At 37.5% G+C, this 12,897-nt stretch overlaps 1 pseudogene; it reads left to right on the forward strand.

The window, feature by feature from the left end:
* Positions 1–8,759: 8,759 nt before the first annotated feature.
* Positions 8,760–8,878, forward strand: LOC120097639 (5S ribosomal RNA; annotated as a pseudogene).
* The last annotated feature ends 4,019 nt before the right edge of the window (positions 8,879–12,897 follow it).

The following is a 12,897-nucleotide window of genomic DNA, read 5'->3' on the forward strand; positions in this document are numbered from 1 at the left end:
TGAGTAAGTGTCTTTGTGGTAGAATGTTTGTCTTTGACCTATACGCCTAGGAATAGTGTAAATGTGTCTTGAGGAGGATCTACATTGTCTTAGTCAGGGTTAGTATTCCTGCACAAAACATCACGACAAAGAAGCAAATTGGGGAAGAAAGGGTTTATTCAGTTTACCTTTCCACATTGCTGGTCATCATCAAAGGAAATCAGGACAGGAACTCACAGAGGGCAGAAACTTGGATGCAGGATCTTTTGCAGAGACCATGAATGGGTGATGGTTACTGGATTGCTTTGCCTGGCTTGCTCACATTGCTTTCTTATAGAACCCATGACCACATGACCAGGGATGGCACTATCCATAGTGGGCTGGATCCTCCCCCATTGATCACAAATTGAGAAAATGGCTTATAGCTGGATCTCATGGAGGCATTTCCTCAAGGGAGGCTCCTTTCTTTGTGACAACTCCAGCTTGTGTCAAGTTGACACACAAAACTAGCCAGTATAGTATAGAACTAGAAAGACAATTCTGAATGAGATAACTCAGACTCATCAAGACAAATATGATATGAGCCTAACCCAGCTGACATCTGCAAGGCTTTATCCAACAAGAGATAGAAACACATACCGAAGCCAAATATTAGATAGAGCTCAGGGAATTCTGAAGAAGAGGGGCATGAAAAATTATAGGAGGCCAAGGGGTCAAGGATACCACAAGAAAACCTATGGAATCAACACTCCTAAACTCACAGGGACTCACTAAGACTCAACTAATAATGCATGTGTCTAACTTAGGCCCTCTTGGTATTTTCAGGAACTCCTAACAGTGAAACCAGGGTATTTCTGAAACTTTTGCCTGCTTTTCGGACACTTATCCTACAAATAGGCTGCTTTGTCCAGCATTAACATGAGCGGAGGTACATAATCTTGTTGCAACTTGATATGCCATGTTTAGTTGATATCCATGGTATGTCTGGGACTTCTCTGTGGGAGGGAGGAAAACTGCTAGGAATGTAATATGTAAGAGAATAAAAAAAAATCTGACTTTTACTTTTGTCCATATTTTGCAATCTACTGCAACCATGAGGACATAATATACATAAAAATTAAGAGAAAGCCAGAGTTGGGATGGATTAGATATAAAGCAGCTTTGCACTCCTCTTGCAGGAACTCATCTACGGATGCTAAAGTCTATTTTAAATTTTACCAAGTAATCCACTAACCTGTCCTATGGCATTTCTAGGGGCTCTTTTTTATAATGAGAATTAGAATGTCCTTATTTTTTATTCCCCCCCTTCTGAATTTTTAAGAAATTTTTCTTGACTTAACTCAAAGTAGCCGAGCTAATATTACTTTGCAATTCTCTTGTTTGAGCAGTGTCCTAGAAAAATTAATGCAAATCCCAGAAGGAAGAGAGTTCATGCTTGGAGGGCTATTTGTGAAATTAATATGATGACTATGAAAAGATATAGAAGCAAGGATACATAATTGAAATAAAATAAAGGAAGTGTTCAATGAAATGATTTTTCTATAATGAGATACAATGAATATTCATCAATGAGAAATTTCAATAATTGGTGGATAAGTGGAAAGAAGAAAATGTTTTGTTCCAAGTATAAAAGCATTATAAAGAAAAGGAAGTAAAACAAAAGGAAAAGAAAGAAAGGGGAGAGAAGAAAAGAATAATTAAAGAAAAAGAGAAAGAAGGAGAATATCAAGCTAAAATGCTTCTGACATACTTAACTTTTTAAAACCTACAAATTGTATCTGGCTCTGTGCTGTGGGACCCAGGAGCATCTTGCTTCCCTGAGCAAAGTGCATAGGAACCTAGAAGCAACCACAGCTTGAAACCACCCTCCACCAATCCCTTACCAGTTGGGTCAGCCATGGACACAGCCAGAACAAAAATCTCATTCACATAAGGATCATCCAGTCAGTACCAGGGAAAACCAGATGGCTAAATGACAGCAAAAGAATACATTCAGAAGGAGGCAGGGCAATATTGTACCATCAGAGTTCAGCTATCAAACTAAAGCAAGCTGTGGATATCCTATCCCTTGTGAAGCACAAAAGGATATCTGTAAAATCAGTGTTATAAAAAGGATAGAGGTCTTTAAAGAACAAATGAAAAAATCACTTAAAGGAAGGCAGGAGTTGTGTTTTATAATCAAACACATGAAGGAAATGAATGAAGTAAATAAAACTGCATGAGAATAAGAATGGAAATAGAGGTAGTCCAGACATCACCTGGATCTGAAGGGAACCAGTCAACAGCTCCCTGCACCAAATCCTGTGGGAGACAAGAGCTAAACCTTGAGAGGGGCAGACATGCCTGGGAAGCCAGAAAAGATTACACTCTGCCCACATTTCTGACTCTAGAGAAAAACACGTGATGCCATCTGGGACCCATGTGCACAGGGGCCTGAGAAAAGGTGGGGAAGGCCCTTCTGGTTGCCAGTCTCATGGAGAGCTGAAACACAGATCCCCAAGAGTGATTTCAGGCCCAGGACCAAAGGTAAGACCAACTATTCTGCTCCAAGAGACCTGTCTGGTGGACTCAGGACACAGGCCCACAGGAACAGCTGAAGAGCAGTAGACATGAAAGACTACACGCCTGAAAACAGGACACTCTATTCCCATAACTGGCTGATAGAAAACAGGAAAACAGGTCTACAGCACTCCTGACACACAGGCCTATAGGACGGTCTAGCCATTGTCAGAAATAGCAGAATAAGGTAACACGAGAGACAACCTGATGGTGAGAGGCAAGCACAGGAAACCAAGCAACAGAAACCAAGAATACATGGCATCAACAGAGCCCAATTCTCTCACCAAAGCAAACACTTAATATCCAAACACACCAGAAAAGCAAGATCTTGATTTTAAATCACATTTGATCATGATGATGGAGGACTTCAAGAAAGATATAAACAACTCCATTAGAGAAAGGCAGGAACACATAAATAAACAAGTGGAAGCCTATAGAGAGGGATCACAAAAATCCCTGAAAGAATTCCAGGAAAACACAATCAAACAGGTGAAGGAATTAAAAGTGGAAATAGAAAGAATAAAGAAAGCACAAAGTGAGACAACCCTAGGTATAGAAAACTAAAGGAAGAGACAAGGAGCCATAGATACAAGCATCACCAACAGAATACAAGAGATAGAAGAGAAAATCTCAGGAGCAGAAGATTCCATAGAAATTATCGACACAACTGTTAAAGATAATGTGACACAGAAAAAGCTACTAGTCCAAAACATACAGGAAATCCAGGACTCAATGAGAAGATCAAACCTAAGGATAATAGGTATACAAGAGAGTGAAGACTCCCAGCTCAAAGGACCAGTAAATATCCTCAACAAAATCATAGAAGAAAACTTCCCTAACCTAAAGAAAGAGATGCCCATAAACATTCAAGAGGCGTACAGAACTCCAAATAGATTGGACCAGAAAAGAAACCCCTCCCAACACATAATAGTCAAAACACCAAATGCACAAAACAAAGAAAGAATACTAAAAGCAGTAATGGAAAAAGGTCAAGTAACATATAAAGACAGACCTATCAGAATTACACCAGATTTCTGGCCAAAGACTATGAAAGCCAGAAGATCCTGGACAGACCCTAAGAGAACACAAATGCCAGCAACGGTTACTGTATCCAGCAAAATAATCAATTAACATAGGTGGAGAAACCAAGATATTCCATGACAAAACAAAATTTACACAATATCTTTCTATAAATCCAGCCCTACAAAGGATAATAAATGGTAAAGCCCAACATAAGGAGGCAAGCTACACCCTAGAAAAAGCAAGAAAATAATCAATCGTCTTGGCAACAAAATATAGAGAAGAAAAGCACAAAAACATAATCTCACATCCAAATACAAATATAACAGGAAGCAACAATCACTATTCCTTAATATCTCTCAACATCAGTGGACTCAATTACCCAATAAAAAGACACAGATTAACAAACTGGATACACAATGAGGACCCTGCATCCTGCTGCCTACAGGAAACACACCTCAGAGACAAAGACAGCCACTACCTCAGAGTGAAAGGCTGGAAAACAAATTTCAATACAAATAGTCTGAAGAAGGAAGCTGAAGTAGCCATTCAAATGTCGAATAAAATTGATTTTCAACCAAAAGTCATCAAAAAAGATAAGGAAGGAAAAGTCATCAAAGGAAAAATCCACAAAGATGAACTCTCAAATCATAAATATCTATTCTCCAAATACAAAGGGACCTACATACATAAAAGAAACCTTACTAAAGTTCAAACTACACAATAATATTGCACATCACACAATAATGGTGGGAGATTTGCACACCCCACTCTCATCAATGTACATATCATGGAAATAGAAATTAAAGAGAGACATAGGCAGACTAAGAGAAGTCATGAACCAAATGGACATAACAGATATTGATAGAACATTCTATCCTAAAACAAAAGGATATACCTTCTTCTCACTACCTTATGGTACTTTCTCCAAAATTGGTCATATAATTGGTCATAAAACAGGCCTCAACAGATACAGAAAGATAGAAATAATCTCATGTGTCTTATCTGACCACCAGGGGCTAAAGCTGGTCTTCAATACCAATAAGGGAGGAACACCCACATAAACATGGAGGTTGAACAATGTTCTACTCAATGATAACCTGGTCAAGGAAGGAATAAAGAAAGAAATTGAAGACTTCTTAGAATTTAATGAAAATGAAGGTACAACATACCCAAATTTATGGGACACAATGAATGTCGTGTTAAGAGGAAAACTCATAGCTCTGAGTGCCTGCAGAAAGAAACAGGAGAGAGCATATATCAGCAGGTTGTCAGCACACCTAAATGCTCTAGAACAAAAAGAAACAGATACACCCAGGAGGAGTAGAAGGCAGGAAATAATCAAAATCAGAGCTGAAATCAACCAAATAGAAACAAAAACGACTATAGAAAGAATTAACAGAACCAAAAGCTGGTTCTTTGAGAAAATCAACAAAATAGATAAACCCTTAGCAAGAAAAACCAGAGGACACAGAGAGTGTGTCCAAATTAACAAAATAAGAAATGAAAAAGGGAGACATAACTACAGAATCAGAGGAAATTCAAAAAATCATCAGCTCCTATTACAAAAACCTATATTCAACAGAACTTGAAAATCTGGAGGAAATGGACAATTACCTAGACAAATATCAGTTACCAAAGTTAAATCAGGAACTGATACACCATTTATACAACCCCATAACACTCAAAGAAATGGAAGCAGTGATTAAAAGTCTTCCAACCAAAAAGAGCCCAGGTCCAGATGGGTTCAGTGCAGAATTCTATTAGACCTTCATGGAAGATCTCATAGTGACACTATCCAAACTATTCCACAAAATTGAAACAGACAAAGCACTACTGAATTCCTTCTTTGAAGCCAAAATTACTCTTATACCTAAATCACACAAAGACCCAACACAGAAAGAGAACTTCAGAACAATTTCCCTTATGAATATCGACGCAAAAATACTCAGTAAAACTCTGGAAACCGAATCCAAGAGCACATCAAAACCATCATCCACCATGATCAAGTAGGCTTCATCCAAGTCATGCAGGGATGTTCTAATAAATGGGAAACCATCAACCTACTTCACTATATAAAAACTAAAAGATAAAAACCACATGATCATTTCATTAGATATTGAGAAAGCATTTGACAAAATTCAACACCTCTTCACAATAAAAGTCCTGGAAAGATCAGGAATTCAAGGCCCATACCTAAACATACCAAAAGTCATATGAATCAAACCACTAGCTAATATTAAACTAAATGGAGAGAAACTTGAAGCAATCCCCCAAAAATCAGGGACTAGGCAAGGCTGCCCACTCTCTCCCTACTTATTCAATATAGTTCTTGAACTTCTAGACAGAGCAATCAGACAACAAAAGGAGATCAAAGGGATCCAGATCGGAAAAGAAGAAGTCAAAATATCACTATTTGCAGATGATATGATAGTATATTTAAGTGATCCCAAAAGTTCCAACGAGAATTATTAAACCAGATAAACAACTTCAGCAAAGTGGCTGGGTATAAAATTTACTCAAATAAATCAGTAGCCTTCCTCTACACAAAAGAGAAACAAGTCGAGAAAGAAATTAGGGAAATGATACCTTTCATAATAGTCCCAAATAATATAAAATACCTCGGTGTGACTCTAACCAAGCAAGTGAAAGATCTGTATGATACGAACTTCAAGCCTCTGAAGAAAGAAATTGAAGAAGATCTCAGATGATGAAAAGATCACCCATGCCCATGGATTGATAGGATTAATATAGTAAAAATGGCCATTTTACCAAAAGCGATCTACAGATTCAATACAATCCACATCAAAATACCAATTTAATTCTTCAGAGTTAGACAGAACAATTTCCAAATTCATCTGGAATAACAAAAAACCCAAGATAGCTAAAACTATCCTTAACAATAAAAGGACTTCCGGGGAAATCAGTATCTCTGACCTCAAGTAGTATTACAGAGCAATAGTGATAAAAACTGCATGGTATTGGTACAGAGACAGACAGATAGAACTGTCGAATAGAATTAAAGACCCAGAAATGAAGCATCACACTTTTGGTCACTTGATTTTTGACAAAGGAGCCAAAACCATCCAATGGAAAAAAGATAGCATTTTCAGCAAATGGTGCTGGTTCAACTAGAGGTCAGCATGTAGAAGAATACAGATCGATCCATGCTTATCACCCTGTACAAAGCTTAAGTCCAAGTGAATCAAGGACTTCCTCATCAAACCAGATACACTCAAACTAATACAAGAAAAAGTGGGGAAGAACCTCTAACACATGGGCACTTGAGAAAATTCTCTGAACAAAATACCAATGGCTTATGCTCTAAGATCAAGAATTGACAAATGGGATCTCATAAAACTGTAAAGTTTCTGTAAGGCAAAGGACACTCTTGTTAGTATAAAATGGCAACCAACAGATTGGGAAAGATCTTTATCAATTTTACAACTGATAGAGGGCTCATATTCAAAACATACAAAGAACTCACGAAGTTAGACAACAGGAAGACCAATAACCCTATTAAAAATGGGGTTCAGAGCTAAACAAAGAATTCACAGCTGAGGAATGCCGAATGGCTGAGAAGTACCTAAAGAAACGTTCAACAACTTTAGTCATAAGGGAAATGCAAATCAAAACAACCCTGAGATTCTACCTCATACCAGTGAGAATGGCTAAGATCAAAAACTCAGGTGATAGCAGATGCTGTGGAGGATGTGGAGAAAGAGGAGCACTCCTCCATTGTTGGTGGGATTCCAGACTGGTACAACCATTCTGGAAATCAGTCTGGAGGTTCCTCAGAAAATTGGACATCAGACTACATGAGAACCCAGCTATACCTCTCTTGAGCTTATACCCAAAAGATGCCCCAACATATGTCAAAGACACATGCTCCATTATGTTCATAGCAGCCTTATTTATACTAGCAAGAAGCTGGAAAGAACCCAGATGCCCTTCAATAGAGGAATGGATACAGAAAATGTGGTACAGCTACACAATAGAATATTACTCAGCTATCAAAAACAATGCCTTTATGAAATTCATAGGCAAATGGATAGAACAGGAAAATATTATGCTGAGTGAAGTAACCCAATCACAGAAAAACACACATGGTCTGCACTCATTGATAAGTGGAGTGTAGCCTAAATTCTTGAATTACTCTAGATGCACAGAACACATGAAACTCAAGAAGGATGACCAACATGCAAATGCTTTACTCCTTCTTTAAAAGAGGAACAAGAATAATCTTCGGCAGGAATAGGGGGGCAAAGTTTAGAACAGAGGCAGAAGGAACACCCATTCAGAGCCTGCGCTACATGTGGCCCATACATATACAGCCACCAAACTAGATAAGATGAATGAAGCAAAGAAGTGCAGGCTGACAGGAACCAGATGTAGATCTCTCCTGAGAGACACAGCCAGAATAAGGCAAATACATAGGCGAATGCCATCATTAAACCACTAAACTGTGAATGGGACTGAAGGAGAAAGGACTGAAAAAGCTTGAAGGGGCTTGAGACCCCATATGAACAACAATGCCAACCAACCAGAGCTTCCAGGGACTAAGCCACTACCCAAAGACTATACATGGACTGACCCTGGGCTCCAACCTCTTAGGTAGCAATGAATAGTCTAGTAAGAGCACCAGTGGAAGGGGAAGCCCTTGGTCCTGTGAAGACTGAATCCCCAGTGAATGTGATTGCTGGGGGAGCGCGGTAATGGGGGAAGGATTGGGAGAGGAACACCCATAGAGAAGGGGAGTGGGAGGGGTAGGGGTATGTTGGCCTGGAAACTGGGAGGGGGAATAACAATAGAAATGCAAATAAGAAATAAGGAAGTTAATAAAAATGGAAAAAATGTAAATAGAAGCAATAAAAAGTGCAAACTGAGCCAGTGCTAAAGATGGAAAACCTAGGAAAGAATACAACATCTAGAGATGTAAGCATCACCAATAGAATCTGAGATGGAAGAGGGAATCTCAGAAATAGAAAAATGTGGTAGAAGAAACTGATACATCAGTCAAATACAATGCTAAATATTAAAGGTATAAGAGCCAAACACCAAGAAAATTGGGACTTTATGAATATAGTAAAACAAAGATAGTAGGAATGGAAGAAATAAAAGATTTCTGTCTCAAAAGCCCCAAAAATATTTTTAACCTAATTATTGATGAAAAATTTTCCAGACTAAAGAAATAGATGCCTATATATGGTCATACCACCCTGAATGTGCCTGATCTCGTCTGATCTCAGAAGCTAAACAGGATCGGGCCTGTTTAGTACTTGGATGGGAAACCACCTGCAAATAGTGGGTGCTGTAGGCTTTTAAAAAGAAAAAGAAACAGATGCCTATAAATGTACAAGAAGCATACAGAACACTAAGGAGATTGGACCAGAAAAGAAATTATCTTGCCACATAATATTCCAAACACTAAATATACACAGCAAATAAAGAATGTAAAAGCTACAAGGGGAAATTTCAAGTAATTTATAAAGGGGGACCTCTCAGAATTACATATGACTTCTCCACAGAATCTTAAAGCAAGAAGGGCCTGAACATATGTCTTGCAGACCTAAGGGACCACAATCACCATAGATAAAGAAAACAAGATATCTCATGACAAAACCAAATTTAAACAATATCTTTCCACTAATCCAGCACTACAGAGTATACTAGAAGGAAAACTGCAATGCAGTAAGGATACCTACACCTAAAAAAACACAACAAATAAATAATTCATGCAAGTAAAACCAAAAAGGGAGAATCACACACACACATGCACGAAAGCATGCACGCACCTTCACACGCACTCATGCGCATATACACTACCACTAACAACATCAAAATAACAGGAATTAACAGTCATTGGTCATTAATATCTCTGAATATCAATGGATTCAATTCCATTTTTGTCAAAAAGACAACGGCTAACAGACTGGATGTGTATATAGAATGTGGAAACAGGATCTATCATTCTGGTGTATACAAGAAACACACCTCTGCAATAAATATAGACGTGTACCAGAGTAAAGGGCTGAGCAAGAGTTTTCTAAGCAAATAGATACAAGAAACAAGCTGGAGTACATATTCTAATATGTAGTAAAACTAGGCTTCAACCAAAACTTATTAAAAGATTTGGGGAAGAATACTTCAGATACATCAAATTAAAAACTCACCAAGATGATATCTCATTTTGATCATGGACAAAATGCAAGGGCACCCACATAAAGAAATATATTGCTAATTGTTAAAATTACACAGTGAACCCCAAAAACTAAGAGTAGGAGATTCAATACCCAACTATCACCAAGGGACAGGTTAATGATACAAATATAAACATAAATAATAAAACTAACAAAGGTTATGAATCAAATGAACCAAAAATCTATCTACAGTACCTTTCACCCAAACACAAAAGCATATACTTTCTTCTCCCATCACATGGAGATCTTTACAACTGATCATATACTCAGTCACAGAGGAAGCCTCAACAGATACAATAAGTTAGAAATAACCTCTTGCATCTTATCAAATCCCTGTGATTTAAGGCTGGACTTCAACAAGGAAAACAACAGACTTCCTATACTCTCATGAATAGTGAACAACTTTTTTACTCAATGATCACTAGGTCAAAGAAGAAATAAAGAAAGAAACTAAGGATTTTCTAGAATTCAATGACAATAAAGGCACAACATAGTAAAGTTATGAGACACAGTACAAGGAATGCTAAGAGGAAAGTTCATAGCACTAAGTACCTTGAACTTAGTGAGAAATTAGACAGCTCTCACTCACAGTTGCAACTTAATAGCACACATAAAAGCTCTACAACAACAAAAACAACAAAAAATCAAAGACAAAGAAAACACACCCAAGAGGAATAGAAGGCATGAAATACTCAAACTCAGGGATGAAATCAAGAAATTAGAAACAAAAAAGAAAATTGAAAGAATTAATAAACCAAAAGCTGGTTCTTTGAGAAAATCAGTAAAATAGCTGAACTAACAATACAGCAGAGAGACAATATCTAAATAATGAAAAGGGAGACACAAAAACATACAGTGGGGAAATCCAGGTAATCATTAGGTTATATTTCAAAAGCCTGTACTCCCCCAAAATTGAAAACTCTAAATAAAATGGAGGATTTTCTCAATAGATACAACTGACCAAAGTAAAATTATGATCAAGTAAATAATTTAAGTAGTCCTATAATCCCTAAAGAAATAAACACAATCATTAAAATTCTTCCAACCAAGAACGCCCAGGGTCAGGTAGTTTTAGTTCAGAGTGCTACCGAACTTTCCAAAAAGAGCTAATAACAATACTTGTTAAAGTTTTTCACAAGACAGAGACAAAAGGAACATTATCACATTCATTCTATGAGACCACAGTCACCCTGATAGTTAAATGACACAGATGTAGCAAACAAAAAATTTCAGAGCAATTTCCCTTATGAACACTGACACAAAAATACTCAATAAAACACTCCCAAACTGAAATCAAGAAAACATCAAAAATCACCCATCGCAATCAAGTGGGCTTCATCCTGGGCATGTACGGTCAGCTCAACATACAAAAGTCCATCAGTGTAATCCACCATATTAACAAATTGAAAGACAAAAACTACATGGTTATCTTATTAGATGCTGGAAAAGCCTTGGACAAAATCCAACATCCCTTCATGGAAAAGTTGTAGAGAGGTCAGGGATTCAAGTCAAATGCCTATGTACAATAAAGGCAATATATAGCAAGCCAAAATTAGGCACAAGATAAGGCTGTCCACTCTCTCCATGTCTCAATATAGTCTGTGAAATTCTACCTAGAGCAATAAGACAGCTGAAGAACATCAAGAGGATACAAGTTGGAAAAGAAGTAAAAGAATAGCTATTCAGAGATGAAAGTATATTATGCATAAGCCACACTAAAATTTCGCCAAAATGTCCTCTCACTTGTCTAGTTCAGCAAAACATCCTCTTAATAGTTTCCAGAAAGACATCACATGAATCAACTGAAAACTTTCCCTTCTGGTCTCCAATGAAACCAGAAATACCCATTTCTTGAACAACCAACAAAAGAGTTTGCAGGAACCAGAACAAGTCCACCCCCACATTTGTGAAAAAAAAAGTGCTACTTGATTGTCATGTGGGTACTCTTACAATTGGCAAGGGGACTGTCTCTCACTCTGTTCACTGACAGATCCTTTTCCCTACTGTGACTGCCTATTTGGACTTCAGTATGAGAGGATTTGCTTAGTCTTGCTGGAACTAGATGTTCCAGCCTGTTTTGGAACACAAGGGACCCATCCCTTTATGTTCCTACTCTTAGCAGAGTAGGAAATTAAGATGCTTTTGGGAGGTAATGTGAATAAAATATACATTATTTTTGAATAAAGAACAGAAGTTTCATCAGAGGAATTTGTAATGGTGGAGAACTACTCAAAGACCTTTTCAACATCTTTAGTCTTCAGGGAAATGCAAATTAAAAAAAACTTTGACATTTTATCTTATATCCATCAGAATAGCTAAGGTCAAAAACTCAAGTGACAGCACATGCTGGCAAGGATATGGAGTAGGGGAACACTCTTCCATTGCTGATGGGAATGCAAATTTGTACAACTACTCTTGAAATCAATTTGGTAGTTTCTCGGAAAAATAATGGAAAGTTCTACTTCATGACCCAGCTATAGCACTCTGGCAATATACACAAAAGATGCTCCACCATATCAAAAGGACATTTGCTTATGTTCATAGCAGCTTTATTCATAATAGCCAGAAATTGGAAATAACCCATATGCCCCTCAAATGAAAAATAAAGAAAATGTGGTTCATTTACACAATGGAATACTTCCCAGCTATCAAAACCGAGGTAATCGTGAAATTTGTAGACAAATATATGGAACTAGAAAATATCATCCTGTTTGAGGTAACCCAGACTCAAAAGAACATACATTCCGTGTAATCACTGATAAATGGATATTACCATTAAGTACATGTTACACTCAATGACCTGAAAAGGAAAAAAGAACCAAAGGAAGAAAGAAACAAAAAAGAACCAAAGGAAGAAAGAAAGGAAAAAAGAAAGGAAGGAAGGAAGGAAGGAAGGAAAGAGAGAGTGAGAGAAAGGAAGGAAGAAAGGAGAGAGAGAGAGAGAGAGAGAGAGAGAGAGAGAGAGAGAGAGAGAGAGGAAGGGACAGACACAGAGACAGAGAAAATGTGGATTTTCCTAAGTTCTTTAGCACTTCACTGTGCATACTGTGTACCTAGTTATAACAATGTTCATTCCAACACATTTTTCTGGTTTTTTCTAAATATCAACAATTTGTAGAAATGCATAAGTGGAGGTCAT

Source organism: Rattus norvegicus, chromosome 16, assembly GCF_036323735.1.
Source record: "Rattus norvegicus strain BN/NHsdMcwi chromosome 16, GRCr8, whole genome shotgun sequence".
NCBI lineage: Eukaryota > Metazoa > Chordata > Mammalia > Rodentia > Muridae > Rattus > Rattus norvegicus.